Consider the following 6,497-nt stretch of genomic DNA (forward strand, 5'->3'; position numbering starts at 1 on the left):
ATGTTCTTAATGTTAAGACCAACTTAATCTAGATACTCAAAAATATTCTTTCAAGCCATTAAATACCCCTGGCTCTGTTTGTGCATGTGTTATATAGATCCAGTCAGTGATTTTCAAATCCTTTTAGCCACAAACACCTGCATTCAACATGCATAAGCCCCCAAGGCAGGGCCTCCAGGTAAGGTCATGTAGGTTGGGTGACAGCATTTGCGTCAGTCTTTCCGGCTGGTATTCCTTAGAGCTGGAGAGTGTACAGCCTGCCTGAAAAAGCACCCTGGCTTTTCCCTGAGAAGGACCACAGAAACAAGGGTTTAAAAGCATTGTACTGGTATTTTCAATACGTGTAATCAGTAAAGGACTGGTATTTAAAATATCAAAGCACCCTTCATATCAATATGAAAAGTGGCAGTAACCCGATTAAAATTTGGCAAAAGACAAGGATTTTATAAAATAAGATAGTCTACAGATAATTGATACAATTAAAGGACTCAACCTCATTAAGATCAGAAAATGGAAATTAAAATAATAATAAAATACCATTTCATAACCTCCAGATAGGCAAAACTAAAATATGGGACAATACCAAGCATTGATGAAGATATGGAATAATATAAAAATTCAAATACTGTCAGTGGGAGTGTAAATTTGTACGACCAGTTCAAAAACAATTTGTCTGTTCCACTGAGTATATATATATTTATATTTATACACTGTCTTAGTTAACCTACCTCTATTATAAGTTTTAAAACTGGGTAGACTGTAATACTATTGGTCAATAAAAGGGAGAGTTAAGGGGTCTGGGTGCTTGGGGTTTTCTTTTTTCTTTTTATTTCCTTTTCTGGAGTAAATGCAAATGTTCTAAAAATGATCATAGTGATGAAGGCACAACTATGTGATCATACTGTGAACCACTGAGTTTATACTTTGGATGCATTGTATGGTGTATGATATGTCTCAATAAAACTACATAAAACACACACACACGCACAATTTGTTATTACCTGACAATGGGGATATACATAATCTATAGCTGTTCCACTCTCCTGTATATACCCCAGGAAAACTTGTGCACAGTATCAGGGTACATGCACAAAAGTATTCTTACAATATTGTTCACAATGGTCAAAACTGGAAATAACTCAAGTGTCTGCCAAAGTAAGATGGACTGTTGTTACATAATACTATGGAGTACTATGCAGCAGTGGAATACAATGGAATGTTATTCTGCATGAAAATAATTTTAACTTTTAGTACTCTAATAACTTGGATGAGACATAAAGCTTCCTCTGCCAAAATGAAAAATTAATATTTTTGTTAAAATTTTATTATATATTTTCTTTTATGGGTTGGTCTTTAAAAATGGCATAATGCTATTGCTAACGTAGGGAAGAAAAAAGGATTGGATTCAAATAATTGTAACAATATTGAAAACTATAACATTTTCAAGATAGGACCCAAAATTAATTTACCTAAACAGTCTTTTATCTAACTCAAAGGGGGCTCACTATTACTTCTTACCGTACTGCATTCAACTAGCTTCCATGTCAGATGTGGCAGGTTGTATTTTACAAAAGTGCCTGCAACGATGTTTTCTATCCCATACGCTCTTTTAGAGTTTTGCCCCTCCCCCATGAAAAAGTGGCTTCCACGTTTCCTCTTGAACTAGGGTAAACCTGGCCTGCTAAGCCCAGGTCATAAAAGGCAAAATAGCTAGGGTATATTGGAGTTCTCTCTATGGGATTTGCATTATTTTTATAACTGTCCTTTAAGCTTGAAAGTAATTTTTCTTTTTTAAATTAAAAAAAATAAAGGCAATACAGCTTCCACCTGATTCTTCCTCTTGGGATGTTCATGCACGGAAAGCCGTCACCATACTGCCACATGAAGAGGAATTAACGTCCCCCACACTTACACCTAACCGACGCCAACCAGCACCAACTTCCCAGCCATGGGAGTGGGCCATCTGGACCTGGTTCCTCCAGCCTGCAGTCAAGCTGTCCCAGCCAGTGACGCCTGGAGCAGTGACCAACCTCCCCTTCCAAGTCCCACCCAAACTGCAGATTCATGAACAAATAAATGATTGTTGTTGTTTGAAGCCACTAAGTTTTGGTGTGCTTTGTTGAGTGGCAATAGTTAACAGGAGTTTAAGATAAAATCCCTGCTGCAGTTGTCCTGGGATCTATAATGGTCCTAAAGATTTCCTTCCGTGCTTTCTTTTTCCTCCTTCTGCTGTTTGCATTAACAATAGGAATGAAACCAGACCTAAAGAAAAAAAGTGCTTAATATAATAAATACAATAAATACTTAAGTTTTCTCCAAAAGCAGGAAAGGAGAAATTCTAGTTTAGAAGAAGCAACCTTTTCTTTGGACTTGCTTTGGACTTTTTTAGGATGTCATTAAAAAATTACGGATGAAATTTCTTCATTTTTCTTTCATGTGTCTGAGAGTTCATATTTGGAGGTACGGTGGCTGCAAACTTCCAATCAGTAATAGGCTATGGATATGCACATGTTCTGTAACAGTATTTTCCCTGCCAAAGAAGGGAAGTGGGTGAGCCAAATTGTATGCATGTGGTCTGTTAATCCTTTTCTATGTTAAACATAGAATATTGTTTCTAAAATATTAATTGGGATGGGGTGGAGGGGTGGGGGACATACATGGACTTGCCCAGTGCTTCAGAGTTCCACTTTGATTTGAGGCACTAATCAAAATGAATTAGTGTATATACATATACTATATATATATTGACATATATATACTATATATGTCAATACTACACCATCTTAGTTAACCTACCTCGTTTTAACTCTTAAAATATGCCATTGCCTTCAGCCTATGATGGCACCTGTTCAAGTCTTCAGTTGCCTTTTATTTTAACCTTGTTTCATTGAACCAGTGCAGTGCACATCAAGGCCTGGTAAATATTTGCAAATACTTTGAACTTTGTTCTGTGCCCTTAAATACTGTTAGGAGATCAGCTTTGGGCTTTAAAGAAGTTTGACGATTTGGTCACCAAAACTGATTAAGGACTAAATGCTAAATGAGTGACAACAACACAAGGGGGGAAGGATATCTGAAGCTCTTGCAGGATCTTTTGGAAAGCTATTGTGGCTGTATGATGAACTGTATATAAATTTTCACCCCAAGTAATCCTTTTGAAGCAGTTAAAAGGTCTGAAGGCCGATTTTTTTAGAGGACTTTTTGAAGATGTTTACTTATTCTACCATATAATCTGCCTTTGCTATATATCACCCCTCATCCCCCCTTTCCACCTCCGTTATTTGCTAATTTGCTATCTGGTCTGCCTTACTTATTCTGCAGCCCTCCACTTTGTGTTCTCTCTCTCTCTCTCTCTCTCTCTCTCTCTCTCTCTCTCTCTCTCTCTATCTTTCCTCTGGTGGTGGCGGTGGGGGGTTACAGTGAGGAACTGAAATTCTTTGGGGCTGGTTCACTTGTGAAATCCTGCAAAGGGAGTGTGGGCAAGGGTCAGGACCAAGCGGGACAGCTGCTAGCCACTTTAGAAATCCTTAGGAAAATCAATTTGTCATTTATGTGTTAATGGGTCCAAGATAAGGCAACCTCTGAGTAGACAGGGAGGGTGTACGCTTCCAGGCACAGAACACCGTCCCGCGCTCCGGATTTGGCTGCCTGAATTCAGGTTTGATTTGTTAAGTTACTTGCCCTCCACTTCCTCCACTTCCTCAGTTGAAAAACGGGGTCACCACTTCCTAGCCAACATCACGGGGCTTTATAAAGAGGAGCCAATAATGATGACAAGCAGTTTGCAGCAGGAAGAGCTAAAAGCATTGTAAATGCCAGAGGTTTGGATTTTCTTTCCCTGGCAAAGATTATGAAGCAGGAGTCAGAATGGCTGCATTCAAGGTTCAATCCCACCACCCCGCATTTAGGGAAGTTTAGGGAAAGTTATTGGGCTGCCCTCTGCCTCGGTTTCCTCATTGGAGAACAAAGATAACAACAGGACCTACCTCATAGGGCTATTTTGAGAATGGATGGGATAATATGTACATCAAGCATAGTAGCTTGTATCCCAAATAAATGCTATTTATTATGTATTTCATCCACTCAGTCCTTATTATATCAATTAATAAGCATCACCAACCCATGACCAAAGGCTACAATCATAAGAGAATTCTAGAATGAGAGTAACGGTTCCCTCATTTTACAAACAAGAAGAAAAGATGCCCTGAGCTTGAGAACCCTTTCCAGGCCACCCAATTCATTAGTGAGAGGCTGGGAGTTTGAGTTCAGGTCACCTATTAGGTCAGGGGAGGGCAAATTTCCATGTTTACTCCTTTGAAGAGTATTGGTATTTCTCTCCCCCCAGATAGCTCTTTCTAGCCCAATTCTAACCCTAACGCCAGTGCATTCCATCAGCCAGTGCATTCCCCAAGTGCCCTGCGCCTCCTGGAAAACCAGCAGGTAACCTCCTCTCCGGAGAGGGGCCCCTGCGGCTGGGGGCTGCAGGGAAGGTGAGGGTACCGCTTTCTCCTTTCTCGGAGACCCGAGGAAGCCATTAAGGGGACAGCAGGTGAGGAGGGAGGCCGGGGAGCTGCAGCTGCTGGTAAAGGTTGCCCTAGTAACCGCGCGGGCTCCAGACTGGAAGCAGCCCGACTCCAAGATGCAAAACGGTCGCCTTCCCGCGGCTGCCGCGAGCACAAAGGAGCCGGAGGAGTCGCGGTAAACCCCGAGAAAGGGGGACACCGGGGTGGGGTGGGGGCTCATGCTGCCAGCTACAACCTTCCACCTTCCACCTTCCACACAAGTACGAGAAAGAAAGAGAAAAGCTCTTTTGAATCTCCTGGCCTTGGTGCACCATAAAAACCACCCATTTAACACGAGTCCTTTTGTGGGAACGAAGAGAAGCAGGCGCCCCTCTGTTCACCAGTCTTAGGAAATAATATGCCAGGAGAGGGGGCAGAAACCCCAAACACTGCAACTTTATGGGGGCCCTAAACTCTTCTTGCTCCCTCTCTTTCATTTAGACTGGTGACAAAGACCATTTGCTACCGATTTATTGGAAACTTTTTTTTTTCACAGCTTGAGCTGCTTAAATGCAGCTCCCTCCCTCCGCCCCCACCCGCACCCCACCCCACCCCACCCGGCTTAAAATCGTTGTCAGACACTTGCTGAATGAGCCAGGCTCAATTATGCTCCCTCCACAGGTTCAGCTCACACTGTGACCCTGCATGGCTTCCTGCTATTCATATGTGTTACTTCCCCTTTGTGGTAATGGCTTGTGGCACTTGGCCAGAAAACATTATTAATTTCAGAAGTGGACTAACAACAAACCCACAGTGAAATGAGAGGAAGTGCTGGGGAGGCCAGCTGTCCGCTTGAGTTGAGCGGTAGGAACTCAATGTATGCAGGTTCTGGAGAAAGGAGATGATAATCCACAAAGAGGAAATGCACTAAAATTATCCACAGCCTATATTAAAAAAGAAGAAGAAGAAGAAGAGAGAGAGAGAGGGAGGGAGGAAGGGAGGGAGGAAGGGAGGGAGGGAGAGAGAGAGAGAGAGGGAGAGAGAGAGAGAGAGGGAGAGAGAGAGAGAGAGAGAGAGAGAGAGAGAGAGAGAGAGGGAGGGAGGGAGGGAGGGAGGGAGGGAGGGAGGGAGGGAGAGAGAGAGAGAGAGAGAGAGAAGAGAAGAGAAAAGAAGGGGGAGGGGAAAGCACGCAGCTACTTGAGCTGCAGCTGGACAGGAAATTGCTAACGCTGCTTGCAAATCCCTACTTTGAACAGGCAGTTTAGGGAATGCCAGGAGCGGAAACTGTTCAGAACTGGATTAACACAAGCCAAATTGAACTGCAACCCACTTCTCCTTTCTGAGCTCCTGCTGACTTGGGGCACCCAAATAGGAGAGTGGTATTTGTTTTATTTCTGCTTGCTTTTTGTATATACCTAGCTGCTAAAAATCACACTAAACAGTTTGATACAATTGCCATAGAAAGAGGGTCACTTTCCTCTTAAAATGCAGATTAACAAATAATCCAATGGGCAGTCAATGTGCCACGTGTGTGAAAAGCTCATCTTTATCTCCATCTCAGATGAAGATACGGAGCTCATGTGAAAAGGACCCAAAATGTAGGTGAGGTATGTTTTAGTTTTGCCTCCCTATTCCTGCCCTTTATTTTTTGGGTTTTTTTTTTTTTTTTTTTTTTTTTTTTTATGCTGGAGGTTGGGGAGATAGAGAGGATCCCAGACAAAATCACAGGATATTAAGCATTTACTTTGAAAGAAGCTGTTCAAAATAACTCCAGCCAGCCTAGCACAAAGCACATTAGAGCAGGGATGGCAAAAGTTTCATCTTAACTGCCAAAGAGGATCGATTGAATTCTAAAGCCATATCCAGGCTTGGTAAGAGAGCTTAGATATGCCTTACAGGGGAATGAGAGGGGAGAAACCATTTGTTGTTCATCAGCAGAATAATTTGCAGGTATAATTGTCAGACAGTGTCAACAGACTTAAAACAGAGTTGCTC

The sequence above is a fragment of the Tamandua tetradactyla genome, chromosome 7 (genome assembly GCF_023851605.1).
Source record: "Tamandua tetradactyla isolate mTamTet1 chromosome 7, mTamTet1.pri, whole genome shotgun sequence".
NCBI classification, from domain to species: Eukaryota; Metazoa; Chordata; class Mammalia; order Pilosa; family Myrmecophagidae; genus Tamandua; species Tamandua tetradactyla.